Below are 17334 nucleotides of genomic sequence, written 5' to 3'. Positions count from 1 at the left end.
CGTGCGTGTGTGTGCCATTGGCAAACGTTCGATTTGGTGTAATGAAATTTTCTAATCAAAGCGTTTTGTTTATTTGCATTTGGTCATGGGCCTCGGCCACTCCTTGCAGCTCCTGCTGCTGCCAGTTGGGTTTTGTTTGGCTTGTTGACTGCCAGCCGCACCGTGTTGTTGCCCGCCATTGTTTACATTGGGTCAAAGGTTGTCACTTGTGCAAATACTAATTAGTTGTAATTAGGTTTTACATATGCACACCAACCACAAAACAATCGTTTCGAAAGTGAGAAGGCGTGGCTTACGGCCTTTGCCGATTAATCTCTGGATTAATCCCAGCGGAATCGCATTGCACTTGGGAAATTTCACTGAATATTAAGCTAAAGACACCCAATAAAATGTCTTAAGAATTAATTCGAAATACTTAACGTAGGAAGACAATCATTTTAAACTTTAAAGTCGTTAACTCTTTATAAAAGTCTTGTAAATCAGAAATATATAAGTATTCGAATAGAAAGCATTTAATGTTTTTTATAAATTATACTTTAAAATTTTAGGTTGGAGATTTGTACTTTTGCATTCAAAAACTCGATTTTAATTCCGAAGCATTACTAATATTATATAAATAAATTATTTAATAACAAAGAGAAACAGAAAACAAATTTTAATTTTAGAAAAGAATGCATTCTATAAAGCACAAAAAATTGAAATAATAACAAAACATTATCGTAGGACTTTAAAAAATTCCTAATTACAATTGAATATTATGCAGGAAAGCCCTTCTTAATTTTCAAATTCTCCGTTTGGCTTTCATAGCTTTTCATTTAATCTATGCATTGCTTTTCATCCAGCTCAGCTTTAATCGCTTTGATCTGGTCTCAAATTAAATGGCATTTTGTGCGGCCAATTTACATATTTTGGGCAAGGCATAAATGGAAACAATAAGCCATAATTTTTATATAATTAACTCTATTCCCCGTTTGGCGCCACACAAAGTCTTTGAAAACTCATTTGAATATGAAATTCATATTCAAATTCAAATTTTCGCAGCTCTAGCTTTTCCCCTTGGCATCCTCGCAGCGAGTTCAATGAGGTGTTAAACCATAATTTGCACAAACGCTTGGCTGAACCATCCGTACTCCACCCACAACCCACCGCCCCCTCCAACCGAACAGCCACGCCCCCTTTCGCCTCCCTTCACCGCGAATTTGCATTTTGCTCGCTTTAATTTTTACTTTATTTCTGTTCGCGCTTTTTGGAGCTCTTTTTAAAATATTTTCAAGCTCCATTGTTCTTCTGGCTCAAAGTGTTTGGCCACAATTACGCAATGAAGTCGAACCAAAGGGACGGGAATGGTTTTGATGCATGCGCTGCTATCACAGTTAATCGCCATGAAATTTGTGGCCCATAAAATGGACACTGGCCACGCGTAATAGCCAAATTTTATTAGCTCCAATTTAACAATTTGTGGCTAAGGCCACTCCACCGGCTTTATTAATATTTAAACAAGGCAAACATTAGACTTATGACCGCTGAGTCCCTCCAAAATGGACCTCATTTTACCTGGCGCTGCCGCTCTTCCTGATGAGGATTCCGCGCGAACAAAGGAGCCGCACCATTTTAATTTTTCACTTGGCTGAGTGCAGAATTAAGACATTAAACGAATGCGTCGCACTGTCCCCCGCCTTCAGCCCTATAATGAAGTTGGAGCCGGCACAGCTGTGCCAAATCCCCCATCCATCCCCTCTCCATTCTACTGCCATCCTGCCTGCCTGTCTGTCTGCCCAAAAGAAGACTGTACCCCCGAACAACTGATTTTAATAACAGTCATCCGCTGCCGCTGTGCATAACGATGCGTAACCGTCGAGAAGGAAAGGCGGGAGGAGGGGGCGTGGCAGGGCGTTTGAGCCACGTTATGACTTTGATTCATCAGGAGGGAAAGTGGCTGGGATCCTGCGACAGCCGCTGACCTGCACTGCCAAAAAATATTCACTAGATCTCTAACCATAAAATAATTACAACAAAGTTTAAAAACATGAAGTCCCTGAATATTTTTTGTATCCCAATTTTAAGTGAGAAATTATAATAAGAAATGATTTTGAATTTTGTTTCTTATCTTCAATTGACAAAAATACCAGAGCTTATGAAAAGAATATCCTAAAACATTCTAATATTTTTGTTTAATTACTAGCTTCATATATTTTCCAAGTGTCTTTCGCGCAATTTGCATACAAATGGGCGTTGGACTTTGACGCATAAGTTCGCTGGCAATTTGCTTATAAAACGTATTCTAATTGCCAGCAATTGCGACGCGGCGACAGCAGCGACGGCAGGTGGAGCTCCTCATCTTTCCGCCGGCGGTTGCGGGTTAAGCGCTCAGCGGACTTAACCCAAGCAATTCCCCGAACGAGCCACACTCACTGGATTCTGCGGGAAAATAAAAGAGCCAGCTCGCCACCCTTGTCAGCGTCAGTAATAAAACTTTATTGAATTGTATTGATTTTAAAATTATTACCATTGAGGCGGAAGTAATGCAATGTATCCGCCTGCATATGTATGGGTGTAACCGTGTGTATGTGTGTGGGGGGTGTGCGAGCAGAGCGTGTGTGTGTGAGCGCTCAAGTGTGTTCTAGCAACGGCTGTTGGAATTTAACAAACAACAACATTTTCATTATTGTGTGCAGCTCACTGCAAAAAAAGGAATAAACCCAAACAAAGGGCGCAGTGAAAGGGGGTTCGTATTGTGTGATTTGGCAAAGGGGTTCTGGGGATTCAGATTCACCCCTCGGAAATCCCCTTTGTCGTCGTCTCAAGTGCTTAACTTTCCATTTCGCTGTGTGCGCTGCAAAGTAGGCAACGTTTTCTTGGAACGCAACACTCACACATGCACACACACACACACAGGATTCCCATTTGCTTTTAATGAAAATCTAACGTTTATTGTAATTTTTCCTCTGTTTCTCCCTCTGTTTTTTTTTTCTTTTTGATTTTGGTTTTTGTTTTATTTTTCCCGGCTTGCCGTCGTTGTTGTGTATTATTTGAGTTCGGTTTGGCACGTGCACAAATGCAGCTAATCGAGTGTGAAAATTGCTATGGGTTGCCCCAGGAATTTTCCCTTTAAAATGTGGCCAGAAGTTGAACTTTAATATGACGCATAAGTGGTATTACATATTTTAGAAAAACTAGGAACACGCGGGTCTTATATTAAACTTAACCAAAAGACAACACATTAAATGATTTACATTTCTTCGATATGTTTTAGTAACTTAAATTAGCTCAAATTTATTTTCATTTTAATTTTGAATAGGCTGTGTTGAAAAGAAAAAAATATTTAAGTATTTAATAGCTTATAAGCTTTTAAGATAACGAAAATTTAGATTGTTAATAACAATAACTAAATTTAATCCTAACCAAAAAATATTCCGATGTATTTCATACAATCTTGTTATTTCGGGGTAAAAATTAGAATTGCAGTGCCTTGGTAAATAATTTCGGAGGCGGTCAGAAGAACAATAGCAACCACTCGACCTCTGAATAAAGGACTTATAAGATAACAAATATTTAGACAATTGATAATTAAAATTAAATTTAATCCCAACCAAAAACTATTCCCATGCATTTCATACAATCTTGTTATTTCTGGTTAAAAATTAGAATTGCAGTGCCTTGGTAAATAATTTCGGAGGTGTTTCCGAACAATGGCAACCACTTGACCTCCGGATATGCAAATCTGTCGTAGAACCAGTTCCGTTGGGCAGCCGCAAAAGCCTGCTCTCCGGGTTCACAGCCTGCCGATTCATTTCTATTCATGTTATGCAATTCAATTGGCCAAGTTGCCATCCCAGGGCGGCGCTTAAGCCATCCTTTCCCGCTTATGCATATGCACACCGGAGTCGGTCTGCCGTTCTACTCTTCTTTTTTTTGTTTTTGCCCACCTGCTCACCTGTTACGGCCAGCTATTCGTACCTGTGGTCGACTGCCGCCGCCTCCAGCTGCTGCCTGTGGCCAAAAGCCCGTTTGCCGGCTCCTAACTGGGAGCGAAGCCACAGTTTCAGATAGTTGCAGCCTCCCCTTGCAGTGCCAACAGATTTTCCACCCATCGCTTCCCCCAGGAGTTTCCTGCAGTCTTTCCCTGCAGCTTTTACCCTATTTTGCCCTTGTCGTGTAAAGACAGCACTTGCGGTTGAGTTGATCTGACCGCTTGTCCGGGCAAGCCATAATTATGCAATTTCTTGTCAACATGCTCTGGACGGGAAATGCACAACGTGGCCAACTGTATGCGTGTCTCTATCTGTGTGCGAGCATGTGTGTGTGTTGGTGTTTAGTTGTGAGTGTGTGTGTGTCGGGGCCAAAACAAAGACTTGAATGTTTTAGCTTCTTGAAATTGCCAGACATTTAAAGGCAATTATGCAGAGTGAGTGCTGTCTCTCTATCTCACAACTTTTTGCGGTGTTGTCGAATGGACAACACACAGAGGCATAAGCAAGGACATAAATTATTCATGGCTGCATTTTCGGGTCCCCAATCAGAAGCCTAATTTGCCATGCTTAGCCCAAAACGAAATGCTCCAATGAATTCTACACTCTGTTTGCCACACTGCCAGCAAAACTAAGATTGTTGATCTAAGATGGTTTCATTGTGAGAAAAGAGATTTTATTCGACATCACTGTACTTAAAAATGAGCAAGAGAATCCCGATAACATGTTTCCTAATAATTGTTAATTTTATTACTTATAAGCGATATAAGCATTAAGCTCGTTAGGTTCTTACTTCATTTCTTAAAAACTAAGACAATACAAACAAAGTTTAATGTTTTATTCCCTAGGGTTATATGAAAAATGAGTTTTATAACATACAGAAGGCTTTCCTATATAAATATATATCAGATTGTCAAATAAAACCGTACTGTGTAATTTAACTGACTAAATATGAGCTTTTAACACTCTTGAGATTTAATGCAAATCGTTTTTCCATTGATCTTGGAAACGCAATCTTGATTTTAGAACGATTTGTTTTCTCAGTGAATGAAGAAAGACACATGTATTTATATTCCTCCGATTGTGAGTGTGTGTGAGTAAACATTGTAGGAAATTCCCTCTTTTTATGCTCATGAAACCTAATCACACACACCCGCCCACTGCGAAAGGAGGCCATTAAGAGGCAGGCTAAGCCAGTGCGTTCGAGTGTGTATTGGAGAGTGCTTCGGTGTGGGTGTGTGCGGCAAGTGTCTTATCTACTTCCCACTGATATGTTTATGATGCCAATGCCACTGATTATCAACTGCACAAGCCAGATGAAGATTCAGACCGGGAAGAAGCTCTAAAAGGAGCAACCAGCAGCGCCAGCCAAGAAAACGAAAAGTTATTGCAATGCGTTCGTTGCCTCAGCGGAAAGTTGTCATGACAACGCCGTCGTTCTCGCAACTAGGGGTATTGCCATTGGCCACAGATTATGATTGAGTTTGTTGCACACACGTGCACTTGAAAAAAATATCTTAAGTTTAAAATACGGAGTTTAAAAGTGGATTAGGAACAAATCCAAGAAACCCGTGAAGCTGATTGTATTGTTTGGGTTTTTATCCAAGTTAAATTTGGGGATGGAGTTTGATTATTTATTATTTTCCTTGATGGATCACATAATTGTAATTATTGATTGCGTATAATTTTGAATATTAAAAAATTATTGAGATTTTTTTATCGGTCTTTTATTTTTTATCGTATTTCAGATGAAAACGTATCTCAGTTTAAATTCAAATTTATGGTATTTTCTGCTTAAATTTTTTTAAGGTGGTATAGCTAAGTTCAAAAAGTTCTCCAATTTTGGCTCAGTGTACCAAGGACCCTCGCCGAATAGCGTCATTTGTTTCCCTGCAATGTCACGGAACGGGACGACATGCAAAGTTATGGCGAAGAGGAAGGTTCCTCTGTTGTCGTCAAGCCATAACGCGCATCATTATTAGGCGAAAATTATTATGGCACCCGCTGGATATCAAACAGCATTCACCTCCACCTCCACATCCACCTCCATATCCACATCCACATCCACATCCACATCCATCCAATGCCAACCCGTCGCCGCTGCTCAAGTTTGATGGCATAACGACTTTGGCCAAAAGGGCGTTTGGAAGGGGGAGCGCAAAATGCAAATCTCATCAGTTGGATTTATGACACGCATAATTTTTATTGTGTTTGAACTGCCAGCGCTGAACACATCAGAAATTGGCACATGTCCCGGCATTTTTGGCCGTGCTAATTCGGGGCCCAAGATTTTGTAATTTTATGTCCTCGAGTAAACATTGCAAATTCTGCATTTGCTCAGACCCGCTGCTTAATAGCGTCGTAAACAGAGAGGCCCAAAGGCAGTCTTTGATTATGAACGGCAATGGGTGCCACATTTATGGGTGATAATGGGTGGGGTGGGGCGGTGGGTGGTTGGGTTGTTCAAAGCAGTAGCCCCGAGCATTCTGCGAGTGTAATTAACAGGCTTCTGACACGACGTGTTCTAATGGCAATCTAAGTGCATGTATTTATGCCAGCGCCTCGGGCTTTCACCTGCTTCGGTTCCAGCTGCTTTCGGTCTTGCTGTTGCTGCATTCGTAATTAAGCCGCTTATTGTTACAGTGAGAGCAAATAAATATGCGGATTCCCCAAAGGATTATCCCTGCAGAATTCAAATTGTTTTTAATTGCAAGACGAAAGTATGGTTGCAAAATTAAAAACGAAAGATTTCAGATAGACTCACATTATTTAACCGACTTTGTTATTGTATTTATTTATTGGAACCCTACACCTGCATACTGATTTCAATCAATAATGTATATTTATGTTTACTAAAGCTGGTAACAAAGTAATTAAACATGAAGCATTTAATATTACTGATTTTAAACCAAATAAAACTTTATTTATTTAATTTAAAGGTTATATATTAACTTGTATGATTTTAAGGCACCATTTACCTTCGGAACTGGTTACTATATTTCTGTATAAAAATGCAAATACAATGTACATACATATATTTATTATAATTAAATATTCGATGTCCCTATCATGACCTACTTCGTATGATTCACAAAAAAAAACAAAGGAAAATAAATTAATTTAATAGTATTCATGTATGAGGGTGTTTTGTCTATTTTGCAATTATACAAAATTAATAAATTATATAAATTAAAATAAATTCCTAAACTTAACTGATAAAAGTTCAGCTAATCGATACATATTTCCATCCATAAATTTGTACCTATTATTTTTCCTTCAGTGTATAATCCAGTTGAACACCTCGTGAGCTGGACAATGGCGGCCGCAGGCTGACCGAAAGACATTGCCTGAATCGAGGTGTCCTAGTGGACTCTACTCCTCCTCCAGTTAGCCACCGTAGGTGGTATGGTAATTATATGCGATATAAAAGGGCAACGGACACCTCCGGCGAATCCACTCGAGGAGGTGACAGCTCCGGATGCAGTGACGCAGCAGCAGAAGCAGCAGATCGAACCGAGAGCCATTTTCATGGCCGGCTAATAAGTTAACAGCGGCATAATGGCCTGTTTCCTGCATGAATTGCCAATTATAGTTGTACCAGCACCACCTGCCAAAGTTGCCCCGTCCCACTTTCTGATTTCTGCCCCCCGGGGATTCGGTGCAAAAAGTGCACTGTCAGCCGGACTGGGTTTTCTGGTTCGCGTGCCACAATGATTGATGATCATCAGGATGTATGGGATATGGGATACAGTGTGTCCTGCCGTTTGTTTGTGTGTGCGAGACATCTAATAGAACAAGTGGCAATTGCCATATCAATGATGTTGCCATGCAAAACCAATTTGGGGAGAAGGCTAGCTCAACGAAATTTAGTTCTGAATTATTTAACAATGAAACCGGCCTCAATTAAATTCACAGATAATTGGATTGGGCAAAGAACCAATTAGCTCGTAAATCGGGAAAATGAAAGTAGCTGGCATATTGAAATTTAGGTTGTTGTTTAAAACCGTCTCTACATTTTTAAAAAATTTTTAATGTCAATTTATGTGCATTCAAGAAGTATAAATATGTTATTTAAATCTTTTAAATGATGTATTAATAAAAATATATAAAGCCACTAAAACTCAAGTTATTTTAAAAACACATTTATATTTTTATGACTTTAAATTTATACTATGGCAAAAAAAAAAATTAATCAACAGCTTGTTAAAAGAAATATAAAACCTTTGGTTTCATAACTGAATTGAATTTTGTTGTACTAGTGGTAGAAGGGTCTGAAAAAAAATAATTTTAAATGAAAAAGTAAGAACTAAAAAGCTGTGGAAAAAAGGTAAAATTGAAGAGGTTCATTAGTAGCCGAAAAAAGCGTCAAAAATAATAAAGTTCTTCGCCAAATGCATTTAGGTCGAGAATGATTTTTATAAATAGAGCAAAATTCTACATACCAAAACACGTCGTCATAGAAATAAATCACGTATTTCGCCACTCACCTAGTTGTGAAACGTAGTGAAACATGTAAAAATGTTTTAAGCGCGCAACTAAGCCCGTAAATTCCGATCGAATTGAATTAGTTACAGCTAAAAGCCCCCGCAGCACACACAAATTGCTGCCACCCCGCGGCAACATCCACTCGAAACACACCAGCAGTATTAGCAACAGCAGCAACAGCAGCAACATCAGCGACATGAAACAACATCAGCAACACTGGAAACAGCAACAAGCCGCAGGCAAAGCCAGTAAAATCCATTAACAGCCTCCAAACTGGCCGCAGTGTTAATGATTGCCGCTTATCTGTTTCTCCAAACGATTTCGGGTCCAAATGGCACGCCCTGCCGCCCACTACACGCTGGTGTTATTTATTAATTACAAGGTTTTAAATTAATTACGCAGCTTAAAATATTAACATCGCTGCCACGGGAAACTCCAGGGCTTTCCACACGCTGAGGAGAAAGTGGAATGGGTTGGTGGGATTGGGAAAAACTGTGGCAGATTGATTTGGCAGCACGGAGACTGCGGACTGAATACCAAACGAATTTCGCTGCCATGGCTTGTGGGTAACCATTAATCAGCGGAGCAAAGAAAAACCCAGGAAAATTCGAGTATAGTATCTTCTTCTTTCCCCATTCGAAAAAGTTGCTCCGTTTTCACACATCAACTGACACAAGTAAACTTTTAAAACTGTCAAATTGCTGTGTGATTTGCTGGCAAATAATAAACATGTTTAGCGAATAAATTCATCAAAACTAGCTCCCCAAAAAGGGAGGAGCAAGGGGAAGTGGGGAGGTGGGGAAAATCAACCGACAGGACTAACGAGGAGCCAACAACACACACCCCGCATACGGAATGCAAACAAATGGAAAACGTCGACAGCACACGCAGGTGGCGCACGCAAGTCCCACTGGGTGGTGAATTGGGTGGTGGGCGGTGAGCGGTGGGTGGTGCTGGTTGTGGGTGGTTCTGGACGGCGCGGGGTGCCCTTGGGTGCTTCTGGGCGACTCTACAACAAACAGAACTAACGAAGAGTTGACTTCAATCGCTGCCGCCGCCGCTGTCACCTACAATGCTGCGATTTCCGCTTATGTTCTTTTCTGAATAAATATTACTTGCACAGCGCGAAATCAAAAACAATGATTTTTCTTTGTAAGCTCAATTTGTAGTTTCGTACCAACAGCTAGTTAATGAGAATTTAACTGAACTGAAAATAAAGTTATATCTGTTATTTGGTTCAAAAAAAAAATGTAAACCATTTTCTCTTCTATTTCTCTGATATTTACCAGCCTTTGTTTTTGTTTGCGAAAACAATACCTCATTAGCAGAACCCTTATAGCAATAATCGGAAATTTATTTAATTTACAGAAAAAAGAAGATATGAAATATCTTGTAATAATACAAAACATATTCTGTAAAAACTACTCCCTTTATGTATCTTGATAATTTTAACGTTCCCATCATATTTTTTTCCCAATTTAATCTGCAATTTTTCCGCATTTCTAGACGTCTAAAAAATATAATTAATTTTGATTTAAATCATTAGATTTGTTTTTGAATATAACAAACCATAAATTTAAATATCATTATTTATGGAAAGACTTAAACAATGATCGGAAAAAGGAAATCATCTACTGATAAGAGAAAGAAAAACAAATCTTTACTCTTTAAACTTTTTTAAAGGAAAAATTGTGAGCACAAAGACCTAAGCACTTTGTTTAAAAAAAGGATTAGCAGGATCTAACTAAATTATTTATGCTTCTTGTTCAAATATGAGCCCGTTTTTTTTTCTCTGTGCCCCCTTTTTTCCTTGTGGATTTGCCAACAGTTTGTTGTTGTGAAGATTTTACTGCAGTTAGAGTGATTAGTTCCTGCTGTTAGTGTTGTTTCTCTTGTTAGCCTTTTACGCAGCTACTTTGATGTCTTCTATTCCATTGGCTGATAATTTTGCCTGTTGGTTTACCTTTACTTTTCCTCTTTTATTTTCTTTTCAACGGGGTTTTCCCCCTTAGCATTTGGTGGCCTACAGATTGAGCGCTTAATTTGTTAAGCTCGAAAAGTAGAAACTCAAACAAATCAGAATATCTGACCGAGAGTCAAGGCGTGTTTGCCTTTCTACCTATGCATGTATGTCCATTGGGATGTGTGTTCTTTTTTTGCTTTTTCGGGGGGCCCGGGTTGGATTTTGTGGGTGCCCAAAAGTCTGGTGGAGTCCATCGGAGGGACGCTGCTCCAATCAAACCCACACGAGCACAGAAAGAGAGATGGAATTCGTGTGGCTGACATCGGGGCACGTTGTTTGTTCGTTACGTTTTTACCCATTTTGAATCCTTTTTGGCCCGGCCCTCACCTGTTCGACCCTGTTGGCCTTTTCCGAGCGCCGTTACCGTTGCTCTATTTTTGGCTTTTGATGTGCAGGAAGCTCATCATCAAAGGATCTCCCCAGCGGACGTCGTGATAATTGTGCTTGTGTTTGTATCTTTTTTTCACCCATTTATGCTACCTGCATGTCGCATTTTCTTGGACTCCCTGTCGCCCGATTTTCCACATTTTCTTTTTTGTTGTGTTGTTTGCACTTGACTTTTTGCCGGTTTCTTTTGCCTTTTGGCCGTGGCTATGTGTGATTTTTACCATGTTTTTTGCGTCGGTGTTTCTGTTTACAACTGGCAAATATTGACCCGCATTGATTGTCGTTTTTCCGCTTGTAAATTACTGAACTGAGACAGGAATGGATGATGATGGTTGGGTGATCAGGTAAGGATTTTCCCTGCACTAGACTTTCACTTTTTTCATGACGACAAGCGGAGTATTGATTGATGGATGGTATAATAGTTTAATGGTTCCTTGTTAAAGTACTTCGGCATTTACACAAAAAAAAGAAAAACTTGTAAAGAAGCTTATAGGCAAAGCATAATTTTATGTTGACTTTCCCTTTTTTTGTTGAATCGGTAGGTAAAAGTTTTTCTGCTATTAATCAGGTAACTTTCACTTTTCTGTGTGAAAAAAACACAGGAGAAACTTTGAAATTATTTCTGAGCAGACTTTCACTTTTGTGGCTAAAAACAAAGTAATTGGCTGACGGCGAAGGTTCGGTAGCCCATTAAGGCCATTTAACAGTTACAGTTATGACTGGCAATGCCGCAATATTGAGCCATTTTATGTATATTTTTCATACGATTCCTCTTTATTTCATTTTTGGCGTCATCGTTAAAATGGGTTTTATTATTTCCGTTGGCAGCGTTATTAATGTTGTTGTTCTGCTTTTGACTTTACTTCCGGCCCGAGTACCATACACACACACAAGCTCACTCATTTACCCACGCAATGTATATATGTGTGTGTGTGTGTGCCAACAATTTATATTTTTCAATTAAGCAGCAAAAATTTTACGCTTTGTTTCGTACAACTGTAATAAATTTCAACTACCCTTATTGCCTCCCTTTTTGCTCATGTTTCACTTCATTTGGCCGCATATGTACTGGCATTTCGATTCGGGCTTGTTGCCATTGTAGCCGTAGTTATTTTGCAGCTTTTCTTATTGTAGCTGCAAAATTTTCGCGTTATGGTTTAATTTTCGAGCACGCGTGTAATTGATAGCCGCCCTCGGCTTAATTAATAATTTCATGTATCCCAGCACGGTGGTTTCGCAGGGGAAGTGGCAGTTTTAGGAAATGGTAAAGCATTTAGCTGATTTCGGCTACGAAAGTTTGATTGCATGGAGGCCAAAAGAGGGTAGTAATGGAAATTGCATCGGTTGCCAGTTCACAGCTGGAAGCAAGCTCTTATCACCATTTATAAACAGAGTACTAATTGGCCAAAAAACTATTAAGGTTTTATCGGAAATATACAGAAACTGTTTAACAACCTTTACCCATAAGTGCATACCTCAAAGATATTCTTTTTTATTTGTTTTGCTAATTTCATTGTAATAAATTGAATATCGTTTGTTTTAATGCACTTAACTCAATATAAGCTATAACAAATTGAAAAAATAATTCATTTCATATTAATTGTTTGTGTTACTTCAGAGCTTTTGCATTCACCTAAAGATAATCTGTAAAATAAACAAAAAATGGATTTCATTTTTTTTTATTTATTATTTTAATAACTTCAGAGAAAATGGATACTTTTAAATAAACTGTAAGAAATTACCCATTATAGGTAAAACCCTCAGCACTTACTGATCCCGTCCCGAGTTCCTGTGATTCACCCGTGGGGAATCCTTAGGTGGAGACACCGCTATATGTGCGATGTCCATAAACATCCCAGTCAACTTAACCCTCCATCAACCGGTTCCATTAAACAGCTCTTGTTGGCTGCAAAGTGCTCGTTTAGCACAACGCTCGTGTTTTTGTTTTTGTTGTACAATCATCAAACGGTTTAGCTGTAAAACTAATTGCATTACATCAATTTTTCTGTTAAAAGTCAATAACCAATCAAACCCCAAGCCCCGCAGTCCGCTTGTCCACAGAAAACACGGATGGAAGGACCCACGGAAGGACGGAGTTCCGGAATGGAGCGCGGGTCAAAGTTTGAAAACGTGCAGTTAAATGCACACAGACACGCAAACACACACATGTGTGTGCAAACATATATATATATAGAGATATATGGATATAGGGGCAGGGGATACGACCAGTCGGTGGTCAATTTAATGGCAGAGGGCTGGAGTCAAACGGGGGTGCGGATCCATTGAAGAGACGGATGTAGCGACGAAATAATGACAGGAGTAATCACATTAGCCCCCAACAAATACTTTTGCAGTCGGTGCAGGGTTGCCATCGCCCCCGAATAATTGTTTCAAATGGAAGTGGTACGCAGGCAATCAAGAATGAGATTGCCATTTGCAGATTATCGAATTTCGCTTGGGGTTTCGCTCACTTCGTTCAATGGAGAAAATGGAAGAGTAAAGAGGGTCTTTCAAAGAGATGACAGCCCTGTCCGCGTTTGCTTGCACTTCCAACACTTAAATTTACAGTTCTTAATTAAAGAAATGTGTTTTTTATTTGGATAAATTTTTAAGTCGATTTTGATTTGCAGTTTTTGAGAATATTATGATGTTTATTGATATTCGAAGGGTAATTTAGTAGTTCTTAGAGCTTATTTTTTGCCAGTGCAGTTGCGCACACAAAGACACTCGCGCTTTACCCAAAACGCAGCCACGATGACGTGTCCATGCAGTCCTTGTCAACATGACCCCCGACCTTCGACCCCAAAACGCATACACAAATAAAACCCATGGAAGGGGACTCAAATTGGGTGGCAAAGGGGGTGGAAATGGGTGGCGCATGGGGGCGTTTGTAACGGCGCCAAATGCTGACGGCGCACTCTGGCCAGTTGACCAGCCCTAGACGAACGTTAAATCGTTAATTGATTACGGGACAACATTGATTGTTGTTGTTGATTTTTATTCGCCTTTTTTTGCGATTTGGCTCGATGTTTTTTCTCTGGGTTTTTCGGACGCTGCAAGTGGAAGTGGAAGCTTTATTTGGCCGAAGGATTACGCAGTTGGTTTTGCTGGAAAATTCCCCCCAGCTCTAATGAGTACGAGGACGAGATCGAGTACAAGAACTGGATATGTCCTGCAGCGTTTTAAAACTAATTGTTAAGCAAGCAGGCATGCCAGTCGAACGAACATCCATGTCACGTACGCACAAACCGCAAATACAGACAATCTGGTCGAAATATAACCGGCAGCCAGTGAACGGGATGGAATCGGGATGGAATTGGTGGAAAAGAGGGGTGGGTGCTGCAGGGATGGGGCCAAAAAGGATGCTTTGAAATAGAGAGCGGCAGCAGTGACTCCTGTAACTGATATTGCAGTTAAGGCGGTAACGAGTCTGCCGCCCAAGGAGCAAAAAAAAAATCGACCCATCAGGACGAAGCTCCTGATGCTGCTGTGCTGCTGTGCTACTGCTGCTGCTGCCACTCAAAATTCTGGCCACCCGAAAAAAGGCCCAAAGGGCTGCTGGCCAAGCATGAAAATAAAATACGAATGAGGTAGCAAGCAGTACGAGTGCATGGCCAACTCCTGACGAGCATTTTAAGCAGCAATTATTTACTTTTACTTGATGCCGAATGACAACAACAGCGGCAATGGCAGCAACATGAAGTCGGAGTTGGAGTTGGCATAACAAGAGCCTTCGTACCATAAAATTCAATTTAACTATTTTGCAAAATTCATTACCGAAATTCGTAGCATAAATTCCAGCTGTATGATTGCACTCCAAGGACCACGACGAAGGGTTTCAAATCTGGGGGACTCAGAAAGCCAAGGCACCAGAAGCAGCAGCAGCAGCAGAAGCAGAAATGGAGCAACATTGTCTAGGTTACTAATTGATGAACTAGAGTGTACGCTGTAACACGTGTAGAACAAGTTTCCCAACAAATGCGAGCCAAGTAACAAAGCAAGTAAACACACTTTCAGAAAAGTTCTTAAGTTCCAAAGGAAATATATTAATTTTTTTGAATTAAAATATTCACTGCATTTGAGAAAAAGAGATTTTGAAATGTAAAGGGTTTTCAATGTCATGTTGATCTTATCTCAAATTCTTTTTTTATAAATATTATCTTCAGACTTGATTACTTAAGATACTTAACTTAAAACTCAATAAATCATAAGTTAGGTGACATGTTTTTGGTGGGACTTAAAACTTTCGGATCCCAACATCCTGGTAAGTAAAAAAGATTTTAAAAATTAAGTACTTTGTTATGAAATTTTATTTATTCTCTAATTGAAATAAAAAATATTTTTCTATAGTGTATATAAAGTTACATTATTCCTGACACTAACATCATAAATAAAATCATAAATTTAGTTCAAAAATGTAAGGTTGTTTTGTCAGTGTAGCAGCCACCACGTAGTGCTTGTTATTTAATTTCCGCCTAAAAGTATGCAACAAATTGAAAGGATTACACAGAAGTTTATGCAATGCAGCAGGAGCAACAGCAAAAGCAACAGCAACAGCCAACTTAAAACGGCAAGACAAATGCGACAATTTAAGCGCGTTTTGGCCCGCTGGCACGCCAGCAACATGGCATAAAATTAATGTCAAGCAAAATGGGGAAACAGCAGAAGCAGCAGGACCAAAAGGAGTCCGGGGAAAAAAGGAGCCGCAGGGGATGGCGGCAGGAGCTGCCAGCTGGGGCATCGCATTCGTTCCCATTCGCCGCCTCTGCATCTCTCTGTCAGCCGAAAAGTGCTGCAAAATGATGTGGGCCGTGCCGGATCGGCTTGGCTTGGCTTGACTCGGGTTGGCTTGGCTTTTGCTAGCTAGCCATGTGTGTTGTGGGCGTTGCGAGTGCAACAACTTTTGTTGCATATTCAGCAGCCGTGGCTGCAACATCGCAAAAGCAGCAGCAGCAACAGCAACAGCAAAAGCAAAAACAGCGAGCGCAATTTGGTTCATTCGAAATAAACTTGGCAACGCTTATATGGCCGCATTTTGTGGCAAATAAACTTGCAACTGCCAGCCATAAAAACTATGTCGATGTCGACAAATTATGCACCAAGCACGACGAAATAAAGTCCTTTATGCAGCTGCAAATTTAGCACCGACTTGTCACAGTCTGACTGACTTTTAGGCGCCCGATATCACTCCGTATAACCGGGGCCCCAAAAGCCGAATCAATGAAGCATTCTGTCAGGAATTGCGTCAGCAAGATGCATTTACCCCTTCACATTCCCCTTTCAACTCCCCGATTTTGTCATCCGAATGCGACCTGGTTTCGTGTTGCACTAATGATGGCATATTGTGCATTTGCGCCAGCATATGACGATGAGGATTTTCCTTTTTGCTGATTTTCCACATTGTACTGCCATCACATCAGGTGAAAAGATGACAACCAGGCCCCAAAAGTCATATCCTTGGCATGCTTGAGCCATGCTTTATTTACCCAATACATGTTGTTCAGAACTTGGAACAACAAAAAGAAAGCTAGGCTCGGCTATGTGCAGTTCAAATACCCTTCTAAAACAAAAGACCTAACCTCATTATTTGTTTTAGATAAATAGTTAAAAATTTTTCTTTTCAATTATTTCTTAAGTTTATTTGGTCATAGAATGTAATGGTGATCAAAAACTTAAAAACATTAAAATATATATTTATATAATGGCTCTTAACCTTTATAATACAATATACCCTTACACTGCGAGTTCTAACTATAGTCAAAATATAAACAAGAAAGAAAGCAAGCTTCGGTTTGCCGAACAAAATATTATATGTACATAAAGGCTAAACAACATTGAAGCTATGACGATTTTTCATCAATCGCCTATATTTTCGACTATTGTTCATATGACAGCTATATGATATCGTCGTCAGACTTTTATGGAATTTCATTCGATATTCAAAAGTCATTAGGAAACTTCCTTTTTCAAAAAAATATGCTTCTCTGACGAAAAACAACTGTGTTATAATTTTATTTCCGTTATTTCTGCATAGATTTTTTTATGATAACGTTGTGGGATTAAAAAATTATAATACCCTTTTGCTCTGCAAGAGTATAATGATAACCTCGGGGGAATTCCTAAAAAGTTTTGATTCACTGCAGATCGAACAATCAAAGTTCTTTGTTCTATATTGTTATCAGCAACGCTTTTACGTAATTTGTTTAGGTAGATTAGCATATCAAAAACACTCAAAAACTAGAAAGGAAGCTAGCTTCGGGAAGCTTCAGAATGTTAAAATTAATACAATAAAGTAATGTTTTCCCTTTTTTTGGTCGCCGTAGTTCTTTTTTCAATAAAATATATATATATATGCTCTTTTTTTGACCCACGTATTTGCATTGCGATTTTGTTCCTAATTTTGTTTCTATATTGCTGTCTAGTTGGTTTGGATTCAGAATACCTCGTGAAGTACCAAAAAAATTCCGCACA

The sequence above is a fragment of the Drosophila ficusphila genome, unplaced genomic scaffold, assembly GCF_018152265.1.
Source record: "Drosophila ficusphila isolate 14025-0441.05 unplaced genomic scaffold, ASM1815226v1 contig_414, whole genome shotgun sequence".
In the NCBI taxonomy this organism is placed as follows: domain Eukaryota; kingdom Metazoa; phylum Arthropoda; class Insecta; order Diptera; family Drosophilidae; genus Drosophila; species Drosophila ficusphila.
This window is presented reverse-complemented; position numbering follows the sequence as displayed.